Here is a 20,327-nt window from a genome sequence, read left to right as displayed (position 1 = left end):
TTAATTAGAGATCGGATGTTTTGACATTAAAATACAATCTTTGAGGCATATGTCCCCCCACGGACAAAATGATACACTACCCCTCCTTCCGATTTGATGCGCACTTATACATCAATATATAGGCCTACATATTTTTATGCACGATGAAGCAAATTAAGTTTAGTTAAAATGAGGCTTTAATGTAAATTTTGGAAACATTTTTCTGTAATAAGAAAGAAGGCATCACCATGCAACACTTATTCAGGATAGTCTAAATGAAAGGAGACGGGAAATTAATATTTTAACCCCCTCCCCGGCAACACCCTTTCTATATTTACCTGAAGACTCATATAGATTTAAACGATTTGGGCGTTGACAAACGTCCTTTTAAGTATCTGCCCCCCCCCCCTACAAAATAACCCACCACACTTCATTTAGAACTACCATTATACGATTTCTTAGTTGCTTGTTTTTGTCTTAATTTCCCTTTGACTGCTCAATTTTACACACGGAGATAATTTTCTAGGAGGAAATGGCTGGGGAATCTTCCGTGCGGGGAGGGGATTTCGAGAGAAAACTTCCTGAGGGAAATAAGTCGCATCCCCTAGAAGCCTATAACCCAAAACCGACTACTTTCCAGTCAATATTAAAACGTTTAAGAACCTCTTCACTAAAAAAATTTATTCAAGTTAAACTATAAGCTCAGCACAAGATCAAAGCAATTAAACATGATCAAGGTTCCGTTCTTGAATGCAGGAATAAATCCAAGAAAGGCACAAAGACCACATGTCACAGGCCAATATGGTGATTCCATTATGATAAACTTACATACAAAAAGAATGTGCGTCTTCACGGGCTATTTAAATTCTCATTTTTTTCGTTTTAACAGAAAACGGTGTGATATCCAAGAAGTTAGTATCTATGACTGCACACATACAGGTACAGACTACATGGTGCAGCCCCTAGCAGCAATTAACCACGATTATCGTAAAAATTCCTGTATATTCCTATGGAAATTCTTAGGTGCTCTATAGCTCTCTTGCAATAAACCTATTTTATACTGTTTTTAAGCCCCCCTCCCAAACAATATTTTCTCCCTAAACTTGTATCTGATTATGGGGTTGACAAAGCCCATACGTTTTTATTTCAGTATTAATATATATAGTTGCCTTTTTAATTAACCAAAAAATCGGAGAGCAACTAGGCTTCCTCCTCCGCTCTTTTTTCTCAAAATCATTCGATCAAAATTATGAGACAGCCATTTAGCCAAAAAAAAAAATGCAAATTTCGTTTTAATTATTCCTCTGCAGAAAGCCAAAATCAAAACATGCATTGATTCAAAAACGTCCAGAAATTAAATAAAAAAAAACAAGTTTTTTTTAACTGAAAGTAAGGAGCGACATTAAAACCTAAAACGAACAGAAATTACTTCGTATATGAAAGAGGCTGCTTCCTCACCAACGGCCCGCTCTTTACGCTAAAGTTTTTTAATGTTTTAAAAAGAAGACTTGAGAGAAAGAGTCAAACTTTAGCGTAAAGAGCGGGCCGTTGGTTTTTTTTCAGAAAATATTTATCTTTATAATACTATGAAGTACCTTTATAGTACTTTTATGGTACCAAATAGTACCAAATGGCTTAATTTTTAGTTTTTTTTGTCATTTTCACTTGATTTGGAGAGATTGGCTCCAATTATAGCTCCAAATTATTGGCACAACTATGTATTCTACCTATACTTTAGGTTCACTAATTACGTCAAGATTGGTGTTAATTTTAAGGGTGTTCTTAATTTTATTAACTTGCTAACATTCGTTATTATTCACAGTTTATCACAAATGTAAAAATACATTCAAATTAAATATTATTAAATCTATTAATTATACGCTAATTAATTAAATATTATTATTACATTCATTAATTAAATATTACTAATCATTAATTAATATTATTAATTAATTAAATACAATTAATTAAACTATAATTATACATTCATTAATCAAATATTATTCACAAGTGTAGAAATACACTTAGACTTAACGAAGGATATCCTGCGCACATTCAACGTTAGTAATTCTGAGACAAAGTGATAAGTATTTTCTTTGATTGCCCTTGCTTAAAAATACGAACTTAACATTTTTAAAATTTACCAGGTACAATAATACTCTAATTATTATTATAATTAGAATAATATTCTATATTACATCTCACATTAATATATCTTACAATAATATTCTAATGTTTCATAATATACAATTATCAAATGAAACCCATCTTCTTCACCATTTTGTGAAATATTATTCACAAATTATTATTCACAATTGTGTAAAATAAAATATTATTTTAAGAGACACATGGCTTCTCCACGTAGGATAATTTTACTCCTCCCCCCATCCTTAGAAAAGGTCTTCGAGCACTGAAGACTTTCTGCAGTATAAGATAATAGCAGGGATAACAGTCTAGACTAGTTCGAGTTTGTTTTCGTTTTTGTAAAATAAGTTAAAATTGAAAAACCTTACGAACTTTCAATCCGTAGACGAAAATTCTACCAAAAACTAGTCACAAAAAAAGAGGTTGGGTGTTTTGTGTTGTTTTCGAAGATCTAACTTCGTACGATTTGTTTCTGTTCAGCAACGAAACAGCAAAAATCAGGCCATAGATATATTCAGACCAGAATCCCCACCAAAAGTTTTTTAACTGCTTTAACTGCTTTCATTTGTCCTCTATCTATGGATTAAAATCCTTTCCAGATTTTCTTTGAAGAGCCAACTAAACGGTTAACATAACAACTCAACATCGTGTTTGTCAAGAAGATAGTAGCGGAAACCTGTCTAATCCAAACTAATTTTTTTACGAGATTGCACAAACCGCCCAAGCAATGTTCAAATTTACAAAGTCGCGCTTTATACAAATACAGACCTGAGGCTTTTTTGTTTCTTTTTTTTTTAAGGACTAGATGTCAATAAACTTTCTTTGACAAACATAAAAGGTGTTTTCTTTATGGCTTTAAATTTTGTAGGGTTGCAGCAGATTTACCGGGAAAACGTGAAAATTGAGGTATCTTTATCTTACAAATGGGTGGTCGGATCTTAATGAAACTTGATATATAGAAGGATCTTATATCTCAAATACGCCATTTTAAATTCGAATCAGATCCGGGGACATATGGGACTGGAAGGGGGAAACAGAAATCCTGAAAACCGAAAATCTTGGAAAACTCTTAGAGTGGAGAGATCAGGATGAAACTTGATGGGAAGAATAAGCAAAAGTTATAGATACGTGATTGACATAATTGGAACGGATCTGTTCTCTTTGGGGGAGCTGCGGGGTGTTAATTTGGAAAAATTAAAAAATTGAGGTATTTTTAACTTAAGAACGGGTGACCGGATCTTAATAAAATTGCATATTTAGAAGGAACTTATGAGAGCTCTTATTTCAAATCCCGACCAGACCTGTTGACATTGGGGGGAGTCGGAGGGGGAAACCGGAAATCTTGGGAAACGCTTAGAGGGGAGAAATCGGGATGAAACTGGGTGAATAGAATAAGCAAATGTCGTAGATACGTGATTGACGTAACCGTACTGGACTCATTCTCTTTGGGAGAGTTAGGGGGTGGGGTTCAGTGCTTTGGCGAGTTTGGTGCTTCTGGACGTGCTAGGACGATGAAAATTAGTAGACGTGTCAGGAACCTGCACATATTGACTTGATAGATTCGTTTTCCCCGATTAGACCATCTGGGGGACTCAAGGGAGAGGAAGAATTAGAAAAAATGAGGTATTTATAACTTGTGGGTGACTCAGTGGGTGATCGGATCTTGATGAATTTTGATATTTAGAATTGAGATAAAAAAGAAAACCAAAAGTTTGAAGCTTAGTAGCAATCGATATAACCTGGAAAATCACATCAGAATAGACCAATAAGGGTAGGTAAAGGAAAGGGAATTGGCAAATTGTCTGAAGTAATGAAAATCCAGAACGAAGAAGGAAGAAAAATGGGGTTAGAAGATTTGCGACAGCGAGAACCAAAACAGGTCAAAATTGAAAATGATAGTGATGCCAATAAAAATAATGACTCTTGGGGACCGCCTGGACTATCCTACGAGATAAAACCAAGAGAACGGCCTAACAAATTAAGCTAGCAATAGGTAAAAAACAACTAGTTACTAGTTCAATCGTTACAGAAATCAATCCTATCAAAACTAAGTGACCTGAGATATATATATATATATATATATATATATATATATATATATATATATATATATATATATATATATATATATATATATATATATATATATATATATATATATATAAATGTAGTGTCCGTCTGTTACATTATCGTTATTACCGTTACACGAGCTCAAAAAATTTAGACTCTTTAAATTTTATTAAATTGCTTAAAATGTAAAAAACTGGTGATTCCACAAATATTTCAATATATTTTGACAATGGATTAAAGCAATTCGAAAACCTTAAAACAGAAAACCAAAAGTTTGAAGTTTAGTAGAAATTGTTGAAGTTTAGAATGCTTGCTGCTCAAAGAAAATCTGTCAAAGTGTCAATTAAAGTAAACAGAAATTATTATTAAATTGCTTAAAATGTAAAAAACTGATGATTGCACAAATATTTCAATATATTTTGACAATGGATTAAAGCAATTCGAAAACCTTAAAACAGAAAACCAAAAGTTTGAAGTTTAGTAGAAATTGTTGAAGTTTAGAATGCTTGCTGCTCAAAGAAAATCTGTCAAAGTGTCAATTAAAGTAAACAGAAATTATTATTAAATTGCTTAAAATGTAAAAAACTGGTGATTGCACAAATATTTCTATATATTTTGACAATGGGTTGAAGCAATTCGAAAACCTTAAAACAGAAAACCAAACCAATTTACGTCATCAATTCGATCCAAAAATGATATAGCGTTGCCGGGACCCAGAACACAAGGGACAATGAGAATCCATATATAGAAGCCTGTCGCATGTCATGCTGGGGCCCGCGGGGACCGGTGGCAAAGCCACCGGGACTCAGCACTGTCTGTGGTTAGAACACAAGGGACAATGAGAATCCATATATAGAAGCCTGCCGCGTGCCATGATGGGCACGGTGGCAAAGCCACCAGGACCCAATACTGTCTGCGGTTTGAACACAAGGGACAATGAGAATCCACATATAGAAGCCTGCCGCGTGCCATTCTGTATTTATATATATATTATATTATATATATATATATATATATATATATATATATATATATATATATATATATATATATATATATATATATATATAAAATAAACTGACAGCAGAAAAAAATCTTATCGTGTATCTAATTCCTGTTACAATTTACAGACAACGATGAGGCATATTAACAAGTCACTTGGAAACTGTGTACGAACTTGGGTAAACTCCAATTTCAAGTTTGAGACGTCTTCCAAATGTCAATGAACCAATAAATAAACAACCTTTAATTCTTTTAATTCTGTCGATGCTACCCCTAAGAAATTCGTAGAGATGATTATGAGCGAAAAAATAATGCTTGTTTATATGAGGTTACGCTACACAGAAACAAATGTTCACTTCAGGTTTGTAAAAAATAAACTAAATTATTTAATAAAAAGGTTGAGTCGAAACGCCCAATAAACCAAATAAATCGCTACAGTTACAGGGGTGGTCAGCTTGAATATTTATAAATATATTTTTCTTTTCTGTATAAAATATCCTGTTTTAATTATTACTAAAAACTAATTGATTTGTATGGGGTGGTAACGTCTATAGTAAAATCTATGAAAAGACTGCCAGGTGGTGTCTGTTGGTTCAGGGTCGGCAGCTCCAGCTGGTCGCTGGGGAGTCTTCGGATCAACTCCCACGGGAGCAGTGATTTTTTTTCTTTGAAAAAAGCTATCTTTAATTAATGTACTTATCAAAGAGAATAAAAATAATACTAAAAGGCATTGAAGTCACGAGTCTAGTGACAACCACAAGAGGAGATAAATAAAGTGCTCAAAGCTCAGTGATGGCTCAGAAGTTTTAAATCCAAATGATCTTGCAAAAATCTTTGATTCTATGCTTACGAACGAGCCAGGTGACACCCCCCCCCAATCTATGACACTAAAATACATAACCAAGGAAGTATTGAAATGGATTAAGCACAAATAAAACAGCAAATCTAGATGGGTTATGCCCCGACTGTTAGAGGAACTTATTTCCCCCATAGTTGTGTCAGTAGAGAAAAAATGAAATCGTACTGATAATTTTAAGAACCTCGAAATTTATCCGTTTTAATTTTATGTTTAATTGCTCTGCAATGGCATGCCGCATTTTTGTGTAAGCATTCTCTAGTGAGTCTATAACCGCCAAGGAAATGAAAGCCTACTAATGTTTTAGATTTGAAGTAGTTTTTTGTAAATAGTATTTGCCGTTTACTTTGAATCAAAGGTGTTTTCTAAAAATTGAAGAAAAAAAGAATGCCCTAAAAGTATTGACGTATAATTTTTGTGGAGGGGACTCTCCAGTAAATGTAATTTATAGTTGAAATTATAGTTGAGGGACACCACGGAATTAAATGGGGAGAATGAACTCTCCTTGATTTAGATTATGTGGGGAGAATGAACTCTCCTTGATTTAGATTATGCTGATGATTTAAGCGATGAAAGTATGAGCAAAATGAATGAACTTTAAGAGGTTTTGCGAGTTCAGGGTGCTAGAATAGGTTTGAAAATTAATGTTACTAAGTCGTTAAGGTTAGGAGTAAGTAAAGACGAAAAGGTGACGAAGGGTAACGACAAGATTGATCTGATGGGCAGCTTCACTTACCTTGGTAGTATTATTAGTAAAGACGGTGGGACCAGTGACGATGTTAAAAGTAAAATAGTTAAGGCTCAGGGTGTTTTTTCACAGTTAAGAAAAGTTTGGAAGAATAGGAAGATAAGTCTGCAAACCAAGATAAGAATATTGGAAGCTACAGTGATGACAGTGGCCAAATATGGCTCTGAAGCATAGGTGCTCCGAAAAGCGGATGAAAATTTACTAGATATTCTCCAGAGAAATTGCCTACGGATTGTTTTGGGTACCCGGCTGACAGATCGTATTTCAAATAGTAAGCTGTACCAAAAATCTGCTTCAATCCCTCTTTCTAGGGCTATAGTGAAAGAAAGGTTGAGATGGCTAGGCCACGTTTTGCGGATGAAGGATGACAGATGGCCAAAGATTGTTCTTTTCGGCCAACCGTATAGGGCTAAACAGAAAGCAGGTCGTCCGTGTATGGGGTGGGATGATGTCATTAGTAAAAAATTAAAGGAAATGGAAGCTTCCTGGGAGGGTGTAAAGAGGGAGGTTTTTAAAAGATTGGGTTGGAGGAGGAGCGCTCGTAGCTGTGTTGGCCTCAGGCGGCTTGGTGCTGCGGTTAATATTAGTAGTAGCAGTAGTTGTTTATCGCTGTTAACTGCAGATCAGACAATCTCACAGAGTTCTAAAAGACAACCATATCTCATATTCAGTTCTTTTAAAATCCAAACATGGAGGCAAGATTAGAATACAGAACTTTCCATTTTACAAGCATTGCCTATGAAAATCATAGTTGAGACCTAGCCTGTGGGGATGTTTTAAACCTTTTTTGGTTGCTATAAACGGATATGCCAAAAGCGAAAAATGGGCATATGGCCAGAAAGCTGCCAGATTCTTTTATAGCACAACTTGCATAAATGTGACCCGAATTACTTATATAGCAGCGGAATTTTGAACACAGATCATCAGTTTATGCTCTGGTCTTCAGTAGTGGGAATTTTAGTTCTCAAATGCCTACTGATAAAAATTTTACAGAATCTGATAAAAACAAAATTTACCAAAAAAATATTTCAATTTCTTAAAAACATAGGAAAATTCTATAATGTTCGCTTTTGCATGTATTGGGAAATTGTTGAACTAGACAAATGAAACCTGTAGAACCGATAGGCCAACTTAGGTAAAAAAAAAAAAATCTTGCTTACGGAGTATTTTGATGCGCTGGTAAGTGTTGGACCTAAGTTAATGAAAACTTAAGAAAGGATCCTTTACCTAAATTAGAATATAACTTCAATAAAGAGGGTTATCCATATCTAAGAAAATTGTTGAGCAAGGTAAAAATATATTTTCCAGTATGAATCCACAGGGCCCTGAATTGACATTAACTTTTTTTTGCGTCGTGTTTGTTAGATAGACCCAAATAAAACATTCAGAAACAACAGATCACATATGGTCTTGGATAGCTATTTTCAACCCTTTTTATAACACCTTCCACATTTGTAATGCTTCAAAAGATTCTACGGAAATGGACTGGTAACACCCTTCATCAAGAGCTACCCCGAAAAGAAACCATAGAGACCGGTAGAAAATTTCAAATTCGTTGTCAAATCTCTTAATTCCTAACAATGGCATAAGTCTGGTGAAAACTTGGCTTAGCTTCAAGTTCCAGCTTCAAGGTCCTACCACTAATCTAGAAATGCAAGGCATCGTCAACATCTTTGTAGATTTAACTGTTTACGTCATCAATGATCACCATCGCTTCCATAATGATCAAATCAAACAGTTCGTGGTAGCGAACTGTAAGTAAGAAGCGAACCAGCTCAATAGTAATCAAACTTCATGAAACAATGTGTCGATAACAAAACATACATCAAAAGAACCAAATTTTGATGCTTACTAAGAATTCACGACATTGAACAAGTTTAATGTTACAGTTCTGATGCATGGACGCTCCAAAAAACGAAAGAAGGTTGGCTAGATGTTTTCCAGAGAAATTGCCTAAGAATCGTTTTCGGTACCCAACAAACTGATTGTATTTCAAACAGTAGGCTAGGTTGTGCGAAAGTGTTGTTCCATCCCACTTTCTAGGGCTATAATGAGAGAAAGGGTGAGATGACTAGGACACGTTCTGAAGATCAAGGATGACGGATTGCCAAAGATTGTCCTTTCCGCCGACCGCCTAGGGCTTAACTAAAAGCAGGTCATCCGCAGTTGGGGTGGGAGGATGGAAAGAAGGAAGGTTTGAATAGATTGGGACGGAGGAGAATACGTAACTGTGTTGGCCCCAGGCGGATTGGTGCTATACGATGAGTTGTTAGTAGTGGTATTAATAACAGTATAGGTTATAAGCATTGAAGCTGTGGTATATAAATATGTGGTTAGGTCAAGTGGGAATGGGGTTGAAACCCCCCTAACCCCCCTGGATACTGCCTTGGTAAGCATATAAATAGTTATGTAGTTGAAGACCTTTTCCTAACTAATTTATCTACTATAGGTCGCCTCCCGCTATAGAATAACATTTGTATACATGAAAGTATAACGAGTCGGAGGTAATAGGCTTGAGATTGTCTGTGCAGGATTTAGTCTCTTGTTGATAAAAGAGCATATGTCTGTGCAGGATTTCGTCTCTTGTTGATAAAAGAGCATCACGAAGTACTGAAAGCCAAGTTATGATCAAGATGGGCCTAGGACTGCAAAAAGCCTCTATTCATACTAGAGACCTCTGGGACTCTTTTCTGTGTGGTTCAAGGCTGGCTTTGGTGCTGACTTGAGAAGAAGTATGCCCGTTCTGCCCTGGTATCGAATGCCACTGTTTTTCCTGATGCTAAAATAATTATAATGATTTAAAGAATATGAAAATCGGAACTTGGAATGTTACGCTGATAAAAATAACTATTGTACAGACATTTTGACTGACGAATTCAGACACTTCAAATCGCACTTATTGGGAGTCTCAGAAACTCATATTCAGGGTATGAAGCATGAAATTAGATGACAGAGAATATATTTACTCTGGCTGGGGTACATAGACGGGGGGTAGAGGTGCTAAGTCTTGTTTAGGCTGTGAAGGTATTAATAATAGAATGCTAATCGCTCATTTTATGACTAAAAATATAGGGTATCAGTAATAGTAGTATATGCCCCTATAGAGCCGACTGATAGAGATAGTAGTGACTCGGATGAATTTTACTCACAGTTACAGGAGCAAATAGACAGGGTCCCAGGATGAAATAAGGTGTTTTTGCTTGGAAATTTTAGCAATCAGGTCAGTAGAAATATAGATAGATTGTATCCTAGCCTAGGTAAATTAGGTATAGGAAAAGAAAATAGTAATGGCTACCGACTGTAGCAATTATGCAGGTATACAATCTAGTTATAACCAACACAATATTTGGTCATAAAATGGATCACAAGTTAACGAGATATTCACGTGATGGTATGATGGCAAACCTCAATTGATTAAGTTATTGTAAATTTAGGACTGGCAGGATCGATACGAGATATTAAGGCATGTAGGAGTTTTGTTATTTATGTTAAAAGTAAAGATCACCATCTAGCAGTGTATAGGGTTAACTTGAAATCGAAATTTCGTAAGTAACTACCTCCAGGATGAGAATTTGAGAAAAAATTTCCAGGAACAGTTGAATATTAAACTCGAGAGTTTAAAGCTTGACAATGTAGAAGACGGGTGGGATAGTTTTAGGAAAATATTTGTGAAGTTTCTGATGATGTCTTAGGAAAGAGCTAGAAATATTAGTGAAACAGCTTGATGTTTAATAGACAAGAGAAGGGGCTTTTACAAAAATTATCTGAGCGATAGATCATATGAAAACAAAAGAAACGTAAAGGAAGTGGAGAAAGCATTAAATTATGAACTAAGGAGGTGTGAAGTGGAGGTCATGGATAAAATTGCCGAGGATATGAAAGATGCAGCTATGCAGCATAATCGTATAATATTGTACTGGCAGGGTAAAAAATTGAGAGGGAGTAGTCAATCCAGACTTGTCCCAGTTAAAGATAGGAACGGGGCCACAATTAGTGATAAGGAAAGAATTACAAGGACATAGGCAGAAAAATTTGAGAATGTGCTTAACCGAGGCAAGAGTTGCAGGAAAGGATATAGAGAAGAAATAAAAAAAAATTGTGATACCTTGGATGAAAAGGAAGATTTATTCTGCAAGGAAGAAATAGTAACAATACTAAAAGGATTAAAAACAAGAAAACCTTGGGCGTTGATAGTGGGATAAATGAGTTTCTTAATTATTGTTAATAGGTTATAAATAAGTTACTCAAGATTATAAATGCAATTTTTGAAAAAGCAGAGGCATACCTAGCGATTTCAGGAAAACTCTGAATAAACAACTATATAATAAAGGTGATAAGTGAGTGTGGTAAACATCAAGCCATTAGCCTGGTCTCTGTAACGAGTAGATTATTAAGTAATATGATACATTTTAGACTGAGAGGTGCTGTAAACAAAGTTATGAGAGTAGAACAATGTGGTTATAGAAAAGGTTGAGGATGTGTCAGCCAAATTTTCACTCTTAGTTTAATAATTGAGAAATGCCGAGTAATTGAACACCTTTGGTTCTCAGTTTTAGAGATTACATAAAAAAGCTAGTTTTTTTAACTGAAAGTAAGGAGCGACATTAAAACTTAAAACGAACAGTAATTACTCCGTATATGAAATGGGTTGCCCCCTCCGCAATCCCTCGCTCTTTACGCTAAAGCTTTTAATTGTTTTAAAAAGCAGAATTGTGGCAAAGAGTCAAACTTTAGCGTAAAGAGCGAGGGATTACGGAGGGGACAATACATTTCATATACGGAGTAATTTCTGTTCGTTTCAAGTTTTAATGTCGCTCCTTACTTTCAGTTAAAAAAATTAGTTTTTTTATGTAATTTCTGAACGTTTTTGAATTAGTGCATGTTTGATTTTGGCTCTCCACACATAAATTATTAAAATGAAATTTGCATATTAATTCCTTTTTTGGCTAAAAGGCTTTCTCTTAGTTTTGATCAGACGATTTTGAGAAATAAGGGATGGGGAAGGACGCCTAGTTGCCATGAATTTTTTTTTGGTTACATAAAAAGGCAACTATAAATTTTAATTTTTAACGATTTTTTTTATTAGTAAAAAATATACGTAACTTAAGAATTAACTTACGTAACAAACTTTTATATTCTTTAATTTTTATTATGTATATGAGGGGGTTTGTACCCTCGTTAATACCTCGTTCTTTACACTAAATCTTAAGTTTTGTCCCAATTCTTTAAGAATGACCCCTGAATCAGAAAGGCCGTAGAATAAATAGTTGAAATTACTAAAAATACTATAGCATAAAGAGCGAGGTATTTATCTCCTCCTAAATACCTCACTCGTTATGCTCAAGTATTTTTAGAACCCCTCATATGCGTAATATTTCTGTTCGCTTTAAGTTTCAATGCTACTCTTTACTTTCAATTGAAAAAACTTTTCCATGTTTATTTTTTCTTTTTTTTTTATAGTAATTTTAGAAAAATTCTGCGCCCTTTTCATTGAATTTCTGTTCCCTCATGACATATTTCTCCAAGGAAAGATCCTCCCAAATAGCCCCCTCCCCTCAGCCCCACCCCCAAAACCAAAAAAAAAATCCCCTGAAAACGACTGTACACTTGCCAATAACCATTATTATATGTAAACACTGGTCGAAGTTTGTAACTTGCAGCCCCTCCCCCAGGGACTGTGGGGGAGTAGGTCATTCCCAAAGACATAGTTATTATGGTTTTTGACTATGCGGAACAAAATGGCTATCTGAAAATTTTGATCTGTTGACTTTGGAGAAAAAATGAGCGTGGGAGGGGGCGTAAGTGCCCTCCAATTTTTTTGGTCACTTAAAAAGGGCACTAGAACTTTCCATTCCGTTAGAATGAGCCCTCTTGCGACATTCTAGGACCACTTGGTCGATACGATGACCCCTGAAAAAAACAACAAAAAAAACAAATAAACACGCACCCGTGATTTGTCTTCTGGCAAAAAAATACGAAATTCCACATTTTTGTAGATAGGAGCTTGAAAATTTTGCTATAGGGTTCTCTGAAACGCCGAAGGCGATGGTGTGATATTCGTTAAGATTCTGTGACCGTTAGGGGGTGTTTTCCCCTATTTTCTAAAATAAGGCAAATTTTTTCAGGCTCGTAACTTTTGATGACAAAGACTAAATTTGATGAAACTTATATATTTAAAATCAGCATGAAAATCTGATTCTTTTGATGTATGTTTTAGCATCCAAATTCCGTTTTTTAGAGTTTCGTTTACTATTGAGCCGGGTCGCTCCTTACTACAGTTCGTTACCACGAACTGTTTGATCATGAGCAAGCTTTCGATTCTGTTGATAGAAGAGTTTTAGTAAAGATCTTATCTTTGTATGGTATACCAGACAAATACATTAAAGTGATTAGTGCTATTACGAGAAGAACACTGCTACAGTTACCGTATGAAATGAGGTTAGCAGCTGGTTTCGTACTAATTAGAAATTAAACAGGGTTGTTGTCTTTCCCCCTTCATATGGATCATTTTGATGGACGTAGTTTTAAGGAGTACAGGGAAGGCAATAGGAGAACAAGGAATCAAATGGGGATGAAAAACTTTCCTAGACTTAGATTATGCTAATGATTTAAGCATCCTAGATGATGCTGCGATTGCAAGTTCACGGTGCAAGAATAGGTTTGAATATTATTGTTAAGAAGACTAGGATGCTAAGGCTAGGAAGTAAAGCTTAAAAGGTGAGGTTGGGTAACAAAAAGATTGATCAGGCGGAAATATTCACTTACCTTGGTAGTATTATTAGTGAAGACAGTGGGAGCAGTGAAGTAGTTAGAAGCAGAATAACCAAGGCTCAGGGTGTTTTTTCACAGTTGAAAAAAAAAATGGAAGAAAAGCAAGATCAGACTGCAAATCAAGATTATAATTTTGGAAGCTAAAGTGAGGACATTGGTCAAATATGGTTCTGAAGCATGGGTACTCTGGAAAAACAAATGAAGATTTGCTAGACGTTTTCAAGAGGAGTTCCCTGTAAATTGTTCTGGGTACAAGATTGACTGATCATGTTTCAAACAACAGGCTGTAAAAAAAGCGCGGTTCAATCCGCTTTCTAGGGCTATAATGAGAGAAAGGTTGAGATGGCTAGGGAGCATTCTGCAGATGAAGGATGACAGATTCCCTAAGATTGTCCTTTTCGTCCAACAGTCTAGAATTAAACAGAAGGCAAGGCAGTCACCCGTGGTTGGGGTGGAAGGATGTCATAAAAAAGATTTAAGGGAGAAAAGAGAACTTGCTGGGACGGTGCAAAGAGGGTGGATTTGAATAGACTGGGATGGAGGAAGAGCATCCGTAGCTGTGTTGGCCTCAGGCGGCTTAGTGCTGCAGTGAATTGTATAGTAATTAGAGGTGATTTAGGTTCGTTTTCTTTAAGAAGTTGTAGCCTAGTTAATGTGGTTAGGCTTTTGGGGAAAAAATCAAGGCATACCTAGGATGAAGATGCTAAAGGCAGCTTATTTAGAAATGTTGAAGGGCATTTCAGTTAAGTTGTGGCCATAAGTTGGGTAAGTTAGGGCATGTTTGGCTTCTCTGGGTCTTTACTGTCAGTCAAAAGAGATTCGGGGGGCATTATATTTTTTAATCTGGGTTTAAATAAAAAGGTAATTAAGTTATTAATTGGTGAGGGCTGATAGTTTGCCACTGGTCCAAAGAAGAAACTTTATTGGAAGGGAAAAATCAAAGGCTACAATCCTCCATCTTGTCATGGATGATAGAGCTAGCTTTCTTTAGGATTATGTTGGGGTTTTCTGTGTAATTGCTGTTAGTTTTATACATTTTGCCATGATCTATGGGCCTTAAGTGCAAATAAAACCCATTCTCTTTGGAATAGTCCCAAGCAGTGGCACATGGAAAATGTTCCAAGCACCAAGAATAAAGAAGCTACATACAAAACCCTAAATTCTGTTCTTTCCATGTTTTAATAAAAATTTGTTTCTGCTCTTGGAAAAACAATTCCTCTGGTCACAATTTTCCAGGAAAAGCGACCTCCAGAATTACTATGGTAAAACCCACGGGAATTCTGACCTTTGATGGTGAAAGTGGGTGAACCAATTCTTCAACCTTCATTAAGCAGAGAAACCCATTAAGATCATATAAGCACCTGCAAGCACAAAAACCTGGTCTTCCCATCCTTGAGCTCCATCTACCAGCTGAGGTAATTTATGAGCCAAAGAACAATCATATCAGGATAACCCTTCAACCACAAATTACTTCTACTGGACATGACTGTTTTACCCTGTTTAAGCTTCAATGCATATACAACAGAGCAATTTTGAGCTGGATGGTGAATATGTGGGTATCCCAGTGAAGAAGAAGACTTTGTTGTTACTGAAGCTTAAAGGAAATACCTATCAACATATCATGACCCCATTGAGAAACAGTGATGCAATGAAGGTAACTAGTGTTGACTTTGTCCTTGTTATGAATGAAGAAAATGAGAAAAAAAAAATATCATATGCCCTTGTCTGAAGTTTTATACTTGAGACATTTGAGGGATTCTGCTGATTTACTTTTTTAGTCAATCCAAGACAACTTAGAAAACTGAGTTTTAGCATAGACATTAGTCATGTAAGTGCCTATATTACCCAGAAGGATTTAACCCAGCACCTGAAATAATTGGCAATCAGTAACATGAAAAAAACATTGTAAGTAACCTAAGTCTCCCTATGCTGTTGTGAACTGAAGGTACTTATCAGTTAATATAATAAAACTTTGTACGATTTTGATCGCGAATTGTGTGAAAATGACACAAGAAACTGGTCAAGCAACTTCTTTGTACCAAACAATTAGCTTTGGCTTGGTTGGAAAATAAATTGTAGCTATATTTTATGTAATTATTTAGTTGGTACTTTGGTTTGGTTAGATTAGGTTAGGTTATGTATTTAATATATGCTATACTTTGCCCCAGCCCACCCCCCTAATGTGCAAATATAGAGCCCAAATTTGTTTCTAAACTATTATGTTTTCATCATTTGATTTCATCAGCATTAATTGAACTTTACTTCCCGAGTGTTTATTATAAAACCGATAAGTACAGAACTGAACACACTGGAAATACATTTTCCATATAAAAAAATACTATCACCTGATTTTTAATTACACATAAGTAGATACCATTAACAAACCATCAATCAACATCCCCCAAAAACTGCAAGAATTTCGTTATGTTATTTGCAAAACACTCATAGGCCAATAAATCATAAATTTACTTTGTAACAATGAATCAGGTAGCAACAAAAGAAAAATATACCCCAAAATATAGCCTACCAGATATTGAACAGAAAAAATTTGCCGTGAATTTAAAAAGATATGGATTACCTTGCAGTCTAGGCTACTAAATTCAAGATTTGAGATGTCAACAGTATGTCAAAATTTTGGACTCCTAATACTTGCATTTACGTATTTTGACAATAAATCACCAGCAGATCCAGGTTTTTCTGCCCCCCAAGATTTTTCTGGCACCCTTTTTCCTTGTTTTTTTCCTATTTTATAGAATAAATTTGTCAATTTGGTCAATTGTTGGCACCCTTGTCACATTGCCCCCAACCCAAGATTTTGCTCTAGATATGCTGCTGCAATAAATAAAATAGGGCTGTTAAATTCTGAAATAAAAGAACATTACTGATAGACAGTGCCTCTCAGATAGTCAACTAAACTACACCACCTTAGCATTCAATTCCCCATTCAAAGACATGCCAGGCATAGGGTTACCGCAATTGCTGCAACTGCATCCAAGCCAATCCCCATAATACTTCCACCTAGGTGAAGATGAAAAATTGATGTTGGGCAACAAAATGATTGATTAGCTGGACAGCTTGACTTACCTTGGTAGTATTATCAGTAGATGGTGGGAGCAGTGAAGATGTTAAGTAGAATAGCCAAGGCCCTATGTTTTTTTCCACATAAAAAAAAGTTTGGAAAAATAGGAAGATGAGTGTGCAAACCAAGATTAGAAGACTGGAAGCTACACTGATGACACTTATCAAGCATGGCTCTGCAGCATGGGCACTCCAAAATGCAGATGAAAATTTGCTAGATGTTCTCAAGAGAAATTGCCTATGGATTGTTCTGGGCATTTGGCTGACTGACTGTATTTCAGACATTAGGCTGTATGAAGACTGGTTCAATCCCACTTTCCATGGCTATAATGAGAGAAAGGCTGAAAATGTAGGGCACATTGGTGGATGAAGGATGAAAGATTGTCCTTTTTGGCAAACTGTCTATGGCTAAATGGAAAGCAGGTTGTCTGCAGTTAGGGTGGGAGGATGTCATAGAGAAAGATTTGAAGGAAATGGGAATTTCCTGGGAAGGTGCACCAAGGGAAACTGAATAGATTGGGATGGAGGAGGAGCGTGCGTAGCTGTGTTAGCCTCAGGCAGCTGGGTGCTGCAGTGAGTTATTAGCAGCAGGGTAAATATTTTGCAGTTCATATTATTGACTTACAAATAAAGTGAAGATACCACTCAATGCCTTTTTGATGTTCTTTATAAATAGGTAAAATTCTAGTTAATTGACTTCTTGCTATCTCAGAAAGGGTTTAGGTTAGGAAAATGAAACTTTCAGGGATGGGTCTACAGGCAAAAGTATGTCCTAGGAAGGTATTTTAATGTACCCACCTCCACTCCTTCTCCCTCTAGAGGGCCCTGAAATTTGTCTACATGACAGGTCTACCTATTGAAACTTTGACAAAACAACATTTTACCATAATTTTTAGTTACTAGTTGCTTTTTCTCTGCCTTTAGTTCTGAAAATGCAATTCCTGTTATTTGAGTAGAATTTTGAGCCATATCAATATTTTGTTTTCAAAATTTAGGAAATGTATTTGCATATCTTTAAAACCTTATAAAATTGGATTGAGCAAAGTTATGAAGCTGAAAGCAATTTTGTTGTATTTTAATTAAGCAGAAGATTTATTTTGCAAGGTTTCACTTTTATAACACACATATTTTTAAAGGTCATCAAAGGTCAGGGCCCTCTAGAGGGAGAAGGAGTGGAGGTAGGTACTTCAAAATACCATCCCGGGACATACTTTAGCCTGTAGACCCATCCCTGTAAGTTTCATTTTCCTAACCTAAACCTTTTCCGAGATAGCAAGAAGTCAATTAACTAGAATTTTACCATAAATAATTTTGGTAATGAGAAAACAGTATTATTTAGTCGAAAGCGACCAAAAACACGTAGGCTACTTTAATTGAAAATTCGGCATCAAGGAAGAAGAAAACAGCATAAACAGCAAAACAAAATTTATTTATCCAACTTAATCGTGAAAAATCAGTGATTGTGGATTATATAACATTAAAAATGGATTTATAATGAAACAGTAAGTTCGAGACCAATATTTTAAAGTTTGAGACCAATGTTTTAAGCCTTTTTTATACCCAATATTTTTGTCATTTTCAATAGCTCAGAAAGTGCTTAAATTTGAATTTTTGATTGAAGAGACTATTATATTCGTAAAGAACATAAGAACAGGCATCGAGTGGTATATTCACTTCATTGGTAAGTCAATAATATGAACTGCGAAAAATTTACCATTATCAGTAGTAGACTAGTAAAATAGCCTATATACAAAGGTTTAAATTACAATTGTACCTATTTCTCAGCAAAATTTGGTTCATATCACCAAATAATACCAAAAAAAAATAACCCAACCAAATGATCAGTTTTGTGCATATAACCTATGTCTAGCTAGTTGTATATCCAGGCATTATTGTGTGGGGGGATGCCAGTATACTGACTAAGTTTTTGAAGCTAATAAAGTAGAAAATTGTTATTAACTTTTAATTCAAAGGAGACCATGCATAAGACTGTTATAACGCACTAGGATAGCCTATGATATTTAGACTAGCCTACAATAAATAGACTGAACAATTACCAGTAATCTACTTGATTTGAGCGATTTATTATAAAAATCGCAATCCAATATGCAAATACTAAAAAGTTATGTGATATCAATCCAACCTTTTTTCACTTTTATGTCAAGATATTTGTAAAAAATGAAACACAACGTTAAATCACGTGTGTCCATTTATCACTAAACTAAACAATAATAACATGTTCACTCGGGAACCGAATGTCTAACCCTAAGGCTGGCTTTAGTCTTTGCTTCTGGAGCACCACCAAATCATCCAAGGAACCAAATAAAAATGACTGACAATAAAAAAGAATATTACTAATTTCTCAAACAATTTAGTACTTTAGCAATGGAAAGTACAATGTTTTTCCGCGTTGATTTTTCGGTTTTTATAGCTCATCTGTTTTCCTTATGGTTATTTTATAGGCAATAAAGCTAAAAATAAAATTTAGTAGAAAATGTGTGCAGTTAAGGAAATCGAAGAACACTGAGAAAAAGAGAGAATGGCACGGGGTCTAAGAGGGGGAAATGGCATTTTACCCCTCATTCCTGATGTTTGTAAAAGACAATTTTAGTTGTTTAAATTTGTTTTTACTTGACTAATTATTTTGATTCAATTTTCTGCTCAAAAAATTGAGAAAAAGAGCGTGCAGTTAAGGAAACCAAAAGAAATAGAGTGGTCGAGACTATGTCGTAGAAGCCTAAAAGGGGGGAATGGCATATTTCCCTGATCTGGGATATTTGTAAAATATATGGGATATTTATATTGTAAAAGGCAATTTTGTTAGTTTAAATTTGTCATTAATTTTAAAAATTAAAGTCAAATTTATTTTAATTATTTTTTCAATGTATTTTCACTTAAAAGGTATTATCTCATAATTATTTACAGAGAAAAGAAGAAAATTCCAAACAAATACTCCCTGGAGAGCAGCAAGACATTGGGATGTCAAGGAACTTCAATAACTACAGTTTCCTCAAAAATCAGGTCACTTTAGTATTTTCTGAAAGCAGCTTAGGTTTTAAATGGATTTAATTATATAACACTAAAATGAAGAAAGAGTTTGAATTATTTTTAAATCAAGGTTGCAGCGATAACTACAACTTAGTACAGAGCAACCCGTAGTAAAGATAAGTTTAAAAGCGCGTTTTGGAAAAAAAAGTGTCTAGTGAAGGGATATTGCCATTTGAAACCTATTCAGGAATAGTAACTATGATTTTGACTAATTTTAATGCAGTAAAAGTTTATTGCAAGAACAAATTTATGCAAATTTCAAAAAAGAGCCTGAACCCCTCAAAAATGGCATCGAATAGAAATGAAAAGTGTGCTGTGGTCAAATCTACACAGAAAAACTAAAGTTCCCCACCTTGAACAACAAGAAAAATCTTTTTTTGCGTAGGAAGCACTGACGTACCTCCTTTATTTCTTTTTATTACCACCCATTGGTGATCTTAACGAACCAGTGGCCGTAGAAATTTGGGAGAGGGCTATGTAACAGGAAATAACTCTTTCTAGCTTTCTTTTTAAGTAACAAAAGAGATCAAGCTTTAAAAATTGGTGTTTTCCTCCATTTTCTGCCATAGAACATGAACTTCAGCCCTATAAGAACTAAAATGCCAGAAAATGGAAATTATACGATAGCCA

The 20,327-nt window shown here is 35.2% G+C and overlaps 1 protein-coding gene across 1 annotated transcript in view; it reads right to left on the bottom strand.

The window, feature by feature from the left end:
* LOC136025381 (uncharacterized) overlaps positions 1-18,951 on the bottom strand; it is a 64,768-nt gene extending 45,817 nt beyond the window's left edge. Inside the window, exon 1 of the mRNA XM_065701367.1 lies at positions 18,707-18,951. The gene's annotated coding sequence lies outside the window, so the exon portion shown is untranslated. The remainder of the gene's footprint in view (positions 1-18,706) is intronic.
* Positions 18,952-20,327: the final 1,376 nt, after the last annotated feature.

The sequence above is a fragment of the Artemia franciscana genome, chromosome 3 (genome assembly GCF_032884065.1).
Source record: "Artemia franciscana chromosome 3, ASM3288406v1, whole genome shotgun sequence".
In the NCBI taxonomy this organism is placed as follows: domain Eukaryota; kingdom Metazoa; phylum Arthropoda; class Branchiopoda; order Anostraca; family Artemiidae; genus Artemia; species Artemia franciscana.
This window is presented reverse-complemented; position numbering and strand designations above follow the sequence as displayed.